Source organism: Mirounga angustirostris, unplaced genomic scaffold (assembly GCF_029215605.1).
Source record: "Mirounga angustirostris isolate CCGP_5_RB_7025 unplaced genomic scaffold, mMirAng1.0.hap1 SCAF_5, whole genome shotgun sequence".
Lineage (NCBI taxonomy): Eukaryota > Metazoa > Chordata > Mammalia > Carnivora > Phocidae > Mirounga > Mirounga angustirostris.
The window spans coordinates 64,917,619-64,932,612 of NW_026991713.1; positions in this window are offsets into that span (position 1 = coordinate 64,917,619).

The window sequence follows — 14,994 nt, forward strand, 5'->3', positions numbered from 1 at the left end:
TTTTGAAGCAAATTCCAGGTATCATTTTATCCGTAGATAACTAGATATTTTTTTAAAGTATTGGTCTCTTAGGAACACCAAGGACCCTCCTCTCCCACTACATAGAAAAAGTGCCCCCCTCAGACTTACCTATAAATTTTGCAAATCACTGCAGGGGTTCAGGGAACCTCTGAGGCAGATCTGAAGACCTTAAATCGAAAACCTCTGGTATATAGGATGATTCCTACCTCCAAAGGAGAACTTTTCCTTTTGATAGCTTGGAACTATTAGCTGTTCCTTCTAAGGAGATTTGTGCACTTAATGTTATTTGCAGGAGTTATTTACTGAGTGCATGGGGACCGTGCTGGGTTAGAAAAGGGGCCCAAGGCAGGGTGGCCGCTGGCTGGCGAGGGGTGTATGGTCTGGTCTGGTGGGGGAGCACGATGGGGAGGAGCCGAGGGCTGAGGGAGCGGGAGCCTGAGGGAGGGAGGGAGGACACTTCTGCATACTCTTTCCTGGGGATTTGTTTATTGGCCAGTATTAGTTTAGTCTTTTAGTGGCTGTTAATGTGTTTGTCTCAGGGCTGTAGTCACGTCTCTAAGATAAAGGCCAGCTCAATTTACACTCCACCAGTGAGTGCTGGGTTTGAGGCTTGAGGAGTCTGTGGGAGAAGCCACACGGTGGTCAAAGACCTGCTTCCAGGCCTCCCCAAGCTCCTAGACTTGGAATGGAAGGCCCCTCTCCCCTGAGAACAGCAGAGTGCACAGAAAAAAGGGGGTACCCTCCAGGCTGGACAAATAGTCAAATTTTTTAATGAGGAAAAGAACTTCTTTGTTCTCTTTTTGTTTTTCTTTAGAGAGGGAGTGCGAGAGCAAAACCATTTTAGATGTGGAGAGGCTTTGGAGAAAGCCTAGAAGTTTTCTGATGTTATCCAACCCTTTTGCTATTCTCCACCCCACCGCATCCCAGTCCAGTGTCTGCAAACCCAGGGACCTGAAGTCAAGTCCAAGTGGCACCTAAAGGAAAAGAGAGGGCCCGGGGCTGGCACACGGGTACCTAGGCTGGTGAGGCAGCAGAGGAGGAGCCCAGACAGGCACAAACTCAGGAACTTACGACCTGTAGAGATGGCAGTTCAATCAATGAGGAAAGACAGACTTCTCAATAAATATCCTGGGTAGACACTTGGGGGAGAAAATAAAGTCAGATTCATCCTTCACACCTTAAAATGAAATGAACTGCATGTGGATTAAAAGTTTAAATGTCAAACATCAAAATCTAAAAGACCTCTGGAAGGATTTCGAAATCTACGAGTGAAACCAGAAGTCATAAAATCATGATAAAGTTGATGATAAAAATAAAAAGTTTGGCATGGCAAACAAACAAACAAAATCACCCTAGGCAAAGTCAAAAGACAAAATGTACTTCCCACTCCTAACACAGACAAGGTCTGACGTTCTGAACAAAGAATGCACACAAATCAGATGCTATCCCAAATACAAATATACAATAGAAAACTGGGCTAAGCGTATGAACAAGGAAGTCCTAGAAAACAAAACAAAACAAAACAAAACCGAGTCTTAATAAGAGAAATGCAAATCAAAACCACACAGACACCATTTTTCACTTTTTGGGCTGGCAAAGAAAGGTTAGTGACCGTACTGTGGCTATTGTGAGAGTTCTCCGTTAACAAACCACGGCAGGAGCACCCGGGGAAGGTGTGGTCCCACGGGCACCCACAAGCTGCTGGACGGAATGGCATGTACTCTGTTGAAGGGAACTTAGCAACACCTGTCAAACTCTTTAATGCACATCAATTTTGACCCAGCAATTCTGCTTCTAGGAAATAATCCTACAGATAAATGTGTGCGTGTGCAAAATGACATATGTACAAATATTACTGCAGCATTACTTCAGCAAAAGACTAGAAAGAGCCCAAATGTCCATCAAAAGGGAACTGGTTAAACAAATTGCGGTAAGCCATACAATGGAGTACTAAACCACCATCAAAACAGTGAGAATGCTTTCAATGGGTTGATAAGGAATCATCTCCAAGATACAAAACATCAAGTCCCGTGTGAAGACCAGTGTATGGAGTATATTCCCATTTGTGCTAAGAGAGGGGAGGGATGATTTCTACCATTTGTAACGGGAGTGGGAGATGTTATAGGCAGTTGTTTGGGTTTGCTTGGAACCTCTCTGGATGGGACCTGAGAACCGGTGAAGTTGGTTCCCTCTGGGAGGGGAAGTAAGTGGCTGGAAGGAGACTACTTTCTGTACCTTTGAAATTTTGAATCATGGGAATGAATTGCCTATTAGAAATGGTATTAAAATTGTGGTTTTTTTCTTTAAGAAGGAGAGTGGTGGGAATGACACAATAAAGGGAGAGAAGAAAGACCAAGTGTACTTCCCTTTCTCTGTGGCCAAAGCAAAGCTGACCCAACTTGGTTCATGGTAAGACGGCTCTCCTTTCTTTTCCTTTATGGGCTCTTCCGGCAGCCATGCTCACCGAGACTTTAGGGAATGAGTTCTCTGTAAACGCTCCCCACCAAACCAGGATTTCCATACATTTGGGTTTACAGGCTTTCCCTTCGAGTGGGGTACTGTTGACCCTCTAGATAGAGGACATGAACCACAATAGCATTGATTCTGGGCAGGGAACATGTACTCTATCTGAGAAAACTATGTGTATTACATACCTCTGCAATGCAGAACCCTGGAGGAAAAAAGGGGCTTATCCCCAGCCACAGCGTTAGGGGGAGAGAAAAAGAGAGATGGAGAGGGAAAGGGGACAGCAGGAGAGGGAAGGAGAGAACAAAAAGAAGCAACTGAATGTCCATCAATGAGCGGCTGGTGCGTCATGGCGCATCCATACAGAGGAATGTGCCACATCATGCAGCCATTACGCAGAGAGAAGAGGTGATCCTCTGTGCTCAGCTGTTGACTCTTGTTCATTCTTCACGTACCTAAGGCTCTGCTCTATGCTGGGAGCATGGGGTGAGTAACAGAACTCTTGCAGAACGTCATCAGCCTGGGTTTGGAAAGAATGGAGGGGGCTTCCTCACTTGGAAAGTAGTATAGGTAAGAGAGTGGTGGGCTGGGGACCTGGTCCACATGTTGGCATGTGTCCCTATACTCTTATCATCTCACTGCAGTAACAATATTTTGACATGCCATCAATAACAATCCCGTATTTAGGGAATGATTTTGCAGTGTCTTGAATTTTCAAATATTACTTCCCTGGCTGGGCACTAACCTTGCAAGTGTGGTATTATTCTACCAATTCAGCTCCCTGCCCACCAAAACTCTCCACTTATTTGGAGAGCTAGGACTTTGCTCTTGAGGCCAACAGAAAAGAAGGAAGTTCTCGGATTTGGAAGACCCAAGTTCTCCTTTGGCCTCTGGTCAAAACTAGTGGTACCTTGAGCAACTCTCCACCCTTCCTGTGAGGGCCAGGCCTGGAGTGAGGCACTCACCTTGGTGTAAGCTTTAAGGGGCACCAAAAAGCTCAGCAATTAAGATAAAGACACTTTTAAGTCATCCATGATGAACAAAATATCAAACTTTTCAATCGATATGGAATGATTTCTCCTTTAGCTTTAGGCTCCAATATGGCTCACAGCACTGCTCTCTAGGCCCTGTTTTCCCCATCTCTAAGTCAAGAGGGTTGGACTATTTGGCCTCCAAGTAGCCTGCTGGGCCCTGATGCTTTAGGACATGCTAATGAAGTGCCATTGAAGAATTAGGGAGCATTTAGCGAAGTGCTAATTGCACAGCCCAGACATTGCAGGTGGGTGACATGTCTTTGAGAGACGACAGGGTAGCAATAGAGTTGAGAAAGCTGGAGGTGCTAACCTTTGGCCAGCTTTCTCTCTGCTAGGCACAACTTCACCTATGCAGCCATGAGGGGAGAAAATCCTCCCCCTGCCTCCTTTCTGGTCTTCCCCAGGAAATGGGCTCATATCCTGTCAAAGCACAGAGAGAGCCTCATTCAGATGTCACTTGTGGTCGAGGGGCCTGCTGGCTAACAAAGCTTTCTAAGGATATCTGGATATCTGCAAGATGCTTGCTAACCTGCAGGTAGACGTGGAGGTGGACGTGGACGTGGAGGGGAGAGCAAGAGGTACTTGCTCTGGCTGTCCCGGGACCCTCCCAGTGCTGGCCCTTGCTCCTCCTTTGCCCCAACATGGGCAAAACATCATGGCTGGCTCTCTCATGGCCTGCCTGAGGGCACCCTTGTATTGACTGAGTCTCCTGAGGTCAGCATGGAATGCATGAGAAGAGTTATGGATACAAAGCCTAGGACATGTCAAGACAAATGAGCTAACAGTCATATAGTTGGGGATCTCATTTCCTAAGTGAATCATTTGCGTCCCCATATCACCCAAGTTAAGGATGATATTCCTCAGTGAGAATCTGAAAATCAATGCCCCGCACAGGGGTTGCTGCTCCATCCCTTGAGACAGCCTTAGTGGGACCCAATGTCCTCAGAGCCTGACTTCAGATGTGCTTTTCCAGAACCTTTGCCCGCTGGGAGATGAAGACTCATTTCTGGAAATGTCATTCATCACTAGAAAGTGGCTAGGACCTCTCAGGTCCTGTTCAGATCAACAGGATGAGAATCTGGCTCTTCAGGAAAACCCACCTTTTCTCTCTGGCCCCAGTGACCCTTGGGCACTTGCTGAGCTGCAGGAAGGGGCAGCTGAAGATGAGTTGCATTGGAAAAACCAGCCGCCTCCACCCTTGACGGGAAGAATAGCTCCCTTCATGGGGCTGCACTGGGATGCCAGGGTATCCAGGCCTCAGAGTGAGGAAGTGAATCAGCCCTTCCCAGTCTTCAGTCATTGGGCTGGCTCAGCACCCCTTGGTGCTGTGGCATTTGGACATGTTTTGTCAAAAACTAATGAACATCTCACTTAGGTGCTGGAAACAAACATAAGCCCCAGCCAGTTGTTACACTTGCTGGGAATGAATACCTCCCTTTGGCTTTCCAGCCGGCAGGGCCCAACAAGTGAATTGAGAGGCTAAGGCTGAGTTGCTGGCCCTCACAGGGATCCAGCCATCAGAGTGTGACCCTGGCTGGCTGCATGGCCCCAGGGCAGCTGGTCTCACCATTAGGTGTCCACTGGAATCACCCAGAGGCTTAAAAAACACTGGTGCCTTGGTGTCATCCCCCAGAAACACTGGTTTAATCTGTTTGGGGTGCAGTCACAACATTGGGAGTTTTCCAACTTCCCAATATGCAACTGATTCTAAGATGCAGTCAAACTGGGAAGCACTGCCCTAAACTAGTTTGCTTCTCAAACTTAATGAGAAAACAGATGACCTCAGGATCTTATTAAAAGGAAGGTTCTAGGGATCCTGGGTGGCTCAGTCAGCTGAGCATCCGACTCTTGGTTTCGGCTCGGGTCGTGATCTCAGGGTTGTGCGATTGAGCCCCGAGTTGGGCTCTGCGTTCAGCAGGAGTCTGCTTGGATATTCTCTCCCTCTGCCCCTTCCCCCTGCTCTCTCTCAAATAAATAAATCTTAAAAAAAAAAAAAAAAAAAGGAAGGTTCTGATTCAGTAGGGGTGCGGTCTGAAATTCTGTATTTCTGACTTGGGAGCATGTCAGACCAGAACACACTCTGAGTAGCAAGGACATGATGCGTGGTCCAGTATGATAACTATGGCCATTTAATTAAAATTTAAAAAAATAAATAAATTCAAAACTCCAGTGCCTCAATTGCATTAGCCACACTTCAAGTGATCAATCGCCACATGTGGTTAGTGGCTATCATATTGAACAGCGCAGATATAGAATATTTCCATCATCGCAGAAAGTTCTATCAGGTAGCTCTGTCTTAGAGCATCTCTTTGTCTCAGACATCCCATTCAAATGGCTACCTCTTGAAATGTTATCGAAGCTTTCTTGATGGAAGAGACTAGACCACATTTCTTTTGTTCTCCTCACAGAGTGCCCGTGCATTGGACCTATAGTAAGTAGGTGCTCAGTTAATGCTTGCTCAGGTTAGAGCACTCATGCTTTTGTCAACAGACTACCTACCACTATATAAACACAGACTGATTAACTGATGCCTACTTGAAAGAGAGAGAGAGAGGGAGAGAGAGAGAGAGCAGGAGTGGGGAGGAGAGGGAGAAGCAGGCTCCCTGCTGAGCAGGAAGCCTGACATGGGGCTGGATCCCAGGACTCTGGGATCATGACCTGAGCTGAAGGCAGACGCTTAACCGACTGAGCCACCCAGGCGCCCCATCAGTTAACATTCTTGTAGAGTTGTATCCAGGACAGCTCAATGGGCATGGCAGAGGTTAATGACCAGGTTGCACTGGGAACCCTTCCCTACCCCTGCCTGGCCCATGAATCAGGCAAGAAAATGCAGGGCCCCAGGTGATCTCTGTCAGAGCACCTGTCATCATTAGTCATTACACTGAGATGCACAGGTGCAGTGAATGGGACTCTTCATCTTCTGAGCCCAATTCAGAGGAGACAAATTTGGACATGGGCTCTCTCTCAAGGCCTTTTTTCTTGGGCCTTGGGGAAAGGAGAGTGCCTGGAGACAGCCTGCTTCCTCTAGGTAACCCCTCTGCCTCTCCTTGGGCAACGGACACAGACCGGGGCGATAAGTGGGGCTGGGAGAGGGGTCCTGAGTCCCAGAGGCAGAGGAGCTTCCCTCTGATTTAGCCACACTGGGTGGGAAAACTTTCAGCCAGTTGATCTCTTATTTAGCTTCATGGTGGTTGATTTTCAGATTCAACTGATGGGTCAATGATAGTAAAACTAAATTCTGCTAGGATCAGGGTAAAGGAGAGAGTCAAACAAACTGAAGCTAGTGCCTCTCATCACAAAACTGCACTCAGCCACCCCATTTTCCAGATGAAACATCTGAGGCCCAAAGAGTAAAGCAATTGGATCAAGATCACACAGCAAGTTAGATGCACAGATCAGTGTAAAGTTTAGAATTCCTGACTCCAGGGCGCCTGGGTGGCTCAGTTGGTTAAGCAACTGCCTTCGGCTCACGTCATGATCCTGGAGTCCCTGGATCGAGTCCCGCATCGGGCTCCCTGCTCGGCAGGGAGTCTGCTTCTCCCTCTGACCCTCCCCCCTCTCATGTGCTTGCTCTCTCTCAAATAAATAAATAAATCTTTAGGAAAAAAAAAAAAGAATTCCTGACTCCAAAGCCAATATTCTTTTCACTGCTGCATGCCCAAGAGATTTGCAAGAATGTATAAGCCATTCAAAAGAAGAAAGAGAAGACTGCATAAATCTGTGTCTCTAGTATAATACATCATATAGGTGTTCTTGAAATGTTTGCTGGAAAAGATGGTAATGAAATTGCTTTTTTCTTGCCTTCTCACTCCCACTCACCACATCCTACTGCGGGATTCACCTTGCACACACTCCTTCTGGGATGACTAGCCCCCTCCCCCACCTCACATATCTCAACGTTAAAGCAACATCTTTAATGAGTAACTCACCATGCATAAAGAAAGGAGACGCAAAGAGCACCACAACCACAGGGAATGTTTCCAAGCTGGTGAAGTAGGGAAGGGTAGCGCCCTTTGTGAGCCTACGGATACACCACCCCCCCACCCTGCACCTTTGCAAACCATGCAGCCCAAGGCACCAAAGTGGTAAAAAGTCCGCTCTTAATAAACACATGAACTTATATGCACCAGCATTTCTCAAAGTTTCCTTTCTTTCTCCCTACCCTGGCCTGGATCATGTTTTTACCAGTTCTCAGGCTAGACGACTATCCCAGAGTTATCACCATTCAGTGTAATCTCTATTGAGAACTTGTGCTAGACAAAAGTAATCCCTGCCCTTTAGTTTAATGCCAAGAACAAACACACCAGACTGGACAGACACTCACAGGCATTAATATTAGGGGAATCTAACGTCTGCAAAGTGCTGTCATTTAAAAAACATTCAGTAGGTGCTCACCAAGCTTCAAGACAGTAACTGAATTCACAAGGAGAATGCTGGGTATTTACAACCCTTACGGAAGAGTAGAGTGATGTGACATTCGCTGTTAGGTGCACCTGCCAAATCGCGCTCTGGGTTCCTGGGCACTTTGCCTGCAATTGCAACCCTCTGCCACCAGGTGGACACTTGGTTTTTATCTGTGGACAGTTTGAATAATCCGGCCCATGCAGTTTTTTTTGTTGTTGTTGTTTTTTTTAAGTCTATCTTCCCAGACAAAATAAGACCCTTTGTTAATGCAGTTAAGTATAAAGATCACAGAGAATCAGAATAAGTAATTTAGAAATAAAACTACACAATTCCAAGCAAGATTTGAAGGCAGAAACACCTAGATATGATGAAGCATCTTTTTCATTTATTTTGAATTGTTCTCCCGGTCTGGGAAATACCACACTGGTGCTATCCTGACCTGAGAAGAAGCAGCTTCTCCCTCTCATGTCTTTGAGTTAGATCCTCTCAAACTGCTCGTCAAACCGGATCAAAAAGCCTTGCAGGTGGTTTCCCCCAAATCTTTATCTTTCCACAGTTCAATTAAACGTGTGTTTTTGTTTAACCTGATAACTGTTGAGAAGGTCAGTTGCTATTCTCGTCTTCCCTGTCTTCAAGACAATGTGACAAGCTCACGTTCTCCTTCTTAGGGAAAAACTATGCCCAAGGATCAGGTCCCTGTATCCCCCGCGCCAAGGATGCTCTTCAGGTAGTATGGAAAGTCTGTGCACCCAGAGCTTGCGTTCCCAATTTTAAAATAATTAAAATGTCTTCAACTGAAAGCTTCAAATTCCAGGATATTCATCGATCGGCCTAGATTCCATCAGTTTCAACCAAAGTCGTGGAAACATAACAGGAAAAAGACAAACATATTAATGGGACTCAATGAAAAACAGAGAAGTGCGATTGTTTTTTTATGATGTGGCAGGCAGATGGGACAAGGGTCAGTAACTAGGGTGGTGACCAAGAAAAGCAGTGCCGAGGATAAGAAACACGACTCCGAGCCTCCTCTGTAACGTACTCTGCGTACCCTGCGGATGCTCCACATCCGTTACCTCATTTATCCTGACAGTGAGCCCGGGAGCAGATTGCTGTTATCCTTGTTTTATAGAGGAGGTTCAGGGAAGCTGAGTGATTCGCTCAGGGAGAAAAGCTAGGAAGTGCACTTGCCATGTTGAACGTGAGCAAGTTGAAGGACAACCCTCGTTTCTTTTTATGTTTCCCCAAGACAGCAGGAAGGATATGTGTGTTTCTAGGTACTTCGAGGAGGACGCTAGACTGGCATCTTGACGGGCGGGCACAGGTGACAACAGAGGTGGGATTCCTTACTCTCGTTCGCATGAGAAGGAAATGCTTGTACCACCGGCCGAGGACTCCAGGGCCGGGCTCCCATGCGACAAGGGGCAAAGGCCATTGTGGGGGCCTCGCCTGTCACAGAACTATACTGCTAGAGGAAGAAGCTTACAGTCGGGGGTGCAGGTGGGTGTGGAAGAAGGCAGATCTCTGGAGATCCTAACGAGATCAGTAACACCGTGGCACATGTGTGGCCAAGCTGTCCTCCCTGCCCAAGGCTGTGTCCAGAAGCATTAAGGACCGCACGTGTTGTGATGAGCACTGGGTGTTTACGTAACTGATGAACCACTGAACACTACATCAAAAACGAACGAGGTACTATACAGCAGCTAACTGAACGTAATAAAAAAATAAAAAAATTTAAAAAATAGATGAAAAAAAAAAAAAGAAGAAGAGCTATTCCCAGTTAAAGGCCAGAACAGAGTGCTTCCAGACGTGCTGCCTCGTACCTCATCACAACACATTAGAACTTATTGACTTCTTAGTTTGGCTTCTTACGTGAGCATCTCCTCCGAGGGGGTAATGTCCTTGAGGATCGGATCCATACTGGATAGATCTCTCTTTGTGTCCCCCACACCACGTAGCGGTGCCTAGTGCACTGTCGGTGCTTAGCCCAGCAGAGCTGAAGGAATGCTGGCGAGACAAGGAACGGGGAGGGGACAGGAAGGAGGACAGAGCCAGGGGGGTGCCGTCCAGAAGCGTCTGCCAGGGAGGGGTGCGGAGGGCAGTGGGTGGGTGTGAGCCGAGGAGTAGGCCTGCAGGCTGCAGCGGGGTGCGGGCATGCAGAATAGAGTGGTGTTCCTGCCCCCCTGGACAGGTGCCGTGGGCAGGTCAGACAAGGTACTCTCGTTGGGTTTGCGGCGTGGAGAGGGCAGTACACACTGTCCTACTCCCTCCAGAGGTTGTTTTTGGCAGGGGAGCCCACAAGAAGCTTACCACACGTTCCCTTGAGCTTTTCAGGGACTTCCTGGAGGGCAGGCCCATCCCACCCACAGGGGTAGAATAAACTTGGTTTCCAGGCACCTGACTTTCTCTGAAGGTGAACGTGCCCTTGACAGGCCCGGAAGCATCCCCGTATGGCTCCTTGCTTCCCATGATACTTCCCACCCCAGAAAAGTTCATGGGTGAGCAGCCCCGGAAAGGCAGGGCTGAGGGGCTTTTGAGAAAGAGGTAGGACATCAGCCTCCACTCCGCTCCCCGCTCTGTCCTGACACTGTCCCCATGGAGCCCGGTCTCTGCCTCGCGCTGATCCCATTTCCTATCGGGGAGATGGAACATAGGAAAAGTGGCCTCCCACCTACTTCAGGAGATGTCCTTTGAGAGTTCACACACTCACACCCCCAGCAGCAGGCTTTTCGGGTCATGCCTCCTCTACAACCTTCTGTCCATCCCATTCCCTCAACTCGTTTCTCCTTTCCACCACCCCTTAACTCAGCGTCTCCCCCCGCCCCCGCCCCCGCCATGCCTGCAGAGGCAGTGACGTGTGATCCCAGCCCTCTGTAACTGCAGACCACACCACCCCGTTAGCTAGGGCCACAAATAGCTAGCCAGCCACCAATATGCAGGCCAGCACTTGACCATCCTTACTGGGCATGAGTGATCTGGAGATCTGGGTAAGATGCCAATTCTGATTTAGTAGATCCTGCTTTTCTAACAAGTTCCCAGGGTAGGTGGGCACTGCTTGTCCATGGACCACACTTCCAGCACTGTGCTACGGAGACTCGAAATGTCTAAGTTATGGGCCCTGCTCTCAAGGAGGTCTGAGAAGAGATTCACATAGGATATCTCTGCTAGTTTGAGGAACAGACGAATGAACGATGAACGAATGACTAAGGGCACAACTCCACTGTACTGGCTGTATGTAAGTGCAGAGTTCGAGGGAGGGAGGGAGACGGGAGGCAGAAGCCAGCCACTTCCATGTTTCTGGCAGGGTTTTGGCCCCTCAAAGGGTGACCCTGGAGCCCCTGCACTGGGCCATTGCTTGACGTGTGCCCAGAGCAAATGCTCTCTGGCTCTTGGAGACGGGCTGTGGCTGGACAACCTTCTGATGTGGAACCGACTGCTTCCCACACGGCCTCTGCTGGGAGTGCTTGGCCATCTCTGCATGGAGGCCTTTATGCATTTCCCTTCACCCCAGCACCATCAAGAGCTGATGAGAGAGGCGCATGTTCCTTAAAGCCCAAATGCCACGCACTTTAAGAAAATGCAAGATTTTGTATGAAAGGCTTTTGTTAAAAAAAAAAAAAAAAGTGAAATGGGAAGATCATTTCTATGTTTTTTTAAAAAGTAAGTCTTTAAAAAACCCAGACATCTTTCTCTTTTTCTCCCAAAAGCCTATCTAGTAGGAGAGAAGCCAAAGAGGGAAAAAGGAGAAATAAGAAAGGCAGGTCTGAGCCAGACTCAGTGACAACCAGTGGTGTTCATGGCGGCCTCTGTGTTTGGCCTTGATCTCATCCATGGGTCCACGTCTCATTCCCAGGGGGCCCCGTGGCTGACTCCAAACTGCTCTGGGCCCCTTGCCTGTCTTCTGGGTCATGGGCCTGTTGGCCATGTCATGGGAGCCATCTTGTGCTCTCGCCAACCCCGTGCATTTCAAAACTCCACCCATCCCCAAGGCTCACTTCTCCCAGGAAGCCTTCCCCAGCTTGCTGTGGCCTCCAGAAAGCTGTTCTTGCTTTCTTTCTCTCTCTCTCTGTGGTTTCTTTTCTTTCCTTTTTTTAGGAGGGTACCTTCCTTACAGCATTTTTCACAGTCTGTTTTTGTTTCCCTTACAAATTCAAAGGCAGTCTCTTAATCCCCTCTGTCTCCCCATTTCATACGGCAGTTAGGTGTTCAGTGTGAGTGCTAAGCTGGATTCTCAGGGTGCTGAGACAGGACCAAGGGGAGTGAATGGGATTCTTAATGCTGTTTGTGTTTGAGAATACATAGTAACACATTTATGTTCCTATGCGAAGGAATGTACACCATAAATCTGGAAACCCTATCCTGGACAGTCCTGATTCTGTTACTCTGCCCCAAAAATGCCAAAGGAAAACATAAACACATCTTGAAAGGATGTCTGAACTGAGCCCAACCAACAGAAGCTGAATGCCACTGAGTGAGCCGACCCGCTCTCCCTCCACCACGGCCGTCTGGGGGAAGTGTGGCTGGAGGCCAAGTGAAGTGTGTGCATTCACCACCTGCCATATTTGGGCTGGGTTTACCTCTCTGGAATGTGAATCCTTCCTCACTTTATCACTATTTTTAAACGGAATTTGTGCAGAGGGAGAGAAAGATCTTTTCTTTACAGTCTACCTACAAATATCTTGCCCAGTAAGTCTGTGTTTACAGAAGTCTAAATTTAATATCCCCCTAAAAAGGAAAACACAGTGGAACAGTTCTTTTCACAATACAAAATGACTGGTTGAATCCATCTGTCTCATTGAGTCGATCGGATCTGGAGTAGATGCACAGATTATGTCTGATTGCTCAATGTTCTCCCTACAGTGAGGCATGCGCTATTCTCAAGGTACGAGTGGGTGATGAGGCCACGTGGGGGCTTCGTCCTCAGTCATTGATGCCCTTCTTCCACCGAGTCCAGTTCTGCACGTCTCGGTGCCTGCTCATCTATTTAGCGCTGCTGGGATAGAAGATTTTTAATGTGAAGTGAACAAACGCTTGTTTTCATTAAGTTTAATGGAGACTTTCCTAAAATGTAATGCACATTTCCCTGCTTCTTCAAAGAGACCGTATTAAACTGCAATGAACATTTTATTGGACATTTAAGTTCATCTTTACGAACCACAGGACTGCAGCAGATGCTATAAACCAGGATACTCCCTGGAACCACTGAGGACCACAGAGCATTTGACCCCAACCCTATTGGCCCTAGGCTACCATGTTTTTTATTCACTGTGTCAACTTCATATTGCTTTTCTGTCTCCTCTCTTCTTGTCCCTTCTTGCTGTTCTTATTGTGTTTTTTTTTTTTTTTTAATATTTTATTTATTTGACAGAGAGAGACACAGCGAGAGAGGGAACACAAGCAGGGGGAGTGGGAGAGGGAGAAGCAGGCTTCCCGCCAAGTAGAGAGCCCGATGCGGGGCTCGATCCCAGGACCCTGAGACCATGACCTGAGCCAAAGGCAGACGCTTAACCGACTGAGCCACCCAGGCACCCCCTTATTGTGTTTTCATCCCACAACTGCTCTCCTATCTTACCTCTATGTTTCTGCATCTAACTGGTGAGGTCAGATGACATTACCTGTTAATAGAATATCTAAACTATGAGTCAATAGACACCGAGCAAAAGGGACTCTAGGATGCATAAAATGCATATGCTTTAGTACATGACCTGAATCCTGGCTGCTCAGAATTCTGAGCGGTGCTTCTTCTCCTGCTCACTGGTTTATTTCCTCTTCTTTTCAGCTTCTTGGCTATGTTCTGGGTAGTGAGATTGCTGGATAAGTAATCTCCAAATCCATGATCTTTTTTTTTTTTGGCCACATACAGGTTTAATTCTAGTCTGAGTCACAAATAAGAGGTTTTTATTTATTTATTTATTTATTATTTATTTTTATTTTTTTTAAAGATTTTATTTATTTATTTGACAGAGAGAGAGTTAGCAAGAGCAGGAACAGAAGCAGGGGGAGTGGGAGAGGGAGAAGCAGGCTTCCCGCGGAGCAGGGATCCCGATGTGGGGCTCGATCCCAGGACCCTGGGATCATGACCTGAGCCGAAGGCAGACGCTTAATGACTGAGCCACCCAGGCGCCCCAACAAATTAGAGGTGTTTAAATGATAGCTGTTTGGATTCACAAATGGGTAAAATACTAATATTGGTGTTTAGTTGACTTTAGAATTTAAATAATTTCCATAATTTATTTTGGCTTTGTCGATTTAAATTTTAAATTTTATTTTGCTTTGGTCAATTCTCATCTCTGATTTAAAAACTTGTTTTCCCCCACAGGGAGTGGAGAACAAAATTGTATTCACAGATGAACCATGATTACTGGAAAGAATCCAGAACTCTTATATGTAGAAAGAGTTTACTGGCAAAGAGGAATCACAGAGTTAGGGAATGAAATCTAGAGCAGCTTAGCTCCGAAGGATGTAGCACTTAGCTGCCTACCAAACTAGATCACCTTGAAATAGGCTTTAATTTTTTTTCATATATTTTAGTGCTTTCACCAAAACTTTTTTTTTTTTTTGGTTGAATTTTAATGGCCACTTGTATTCGAGGTCAACCCAATGACTGCCTAGCTTTGTGGGGCTGCCTATGTACTGCTTGTATCATAAAAGAAATCATATTTTGCATCGACATGCACTAGTCCATTGGGGTTTACCTAAGTCTTCCTGTGGGCTGACATGGTGCTAGGCACTGTTCTTGTCCCCAGCGGGGCTCCCGGGCTCATTGCTAAGATAAGACCAATGAATACAAAGGTAAAAAAAGAAAAGAAAAGAAAAGAAAACCACACAGAAAAAGTAAGTAGCATAGAATATTAAACTGGATACAGGCTACAAATGCCAGAGGGATTCAGAAAGGCAGGGAGATGCTGTGTTCTAGAGATAACAGAGAAGGCTTCTCAGGGGGGGCTTGCACTCGGGGGTCTTGAGAAATGTGTGGGGTGGAAGACAGGACCCATGACCCCAAGGAGGGCCCGGGACACTGCAGGCCTGAGCCCTGCTTTCTCCTGGCAGAGGCTGGGGCTGAGGAAAGGCT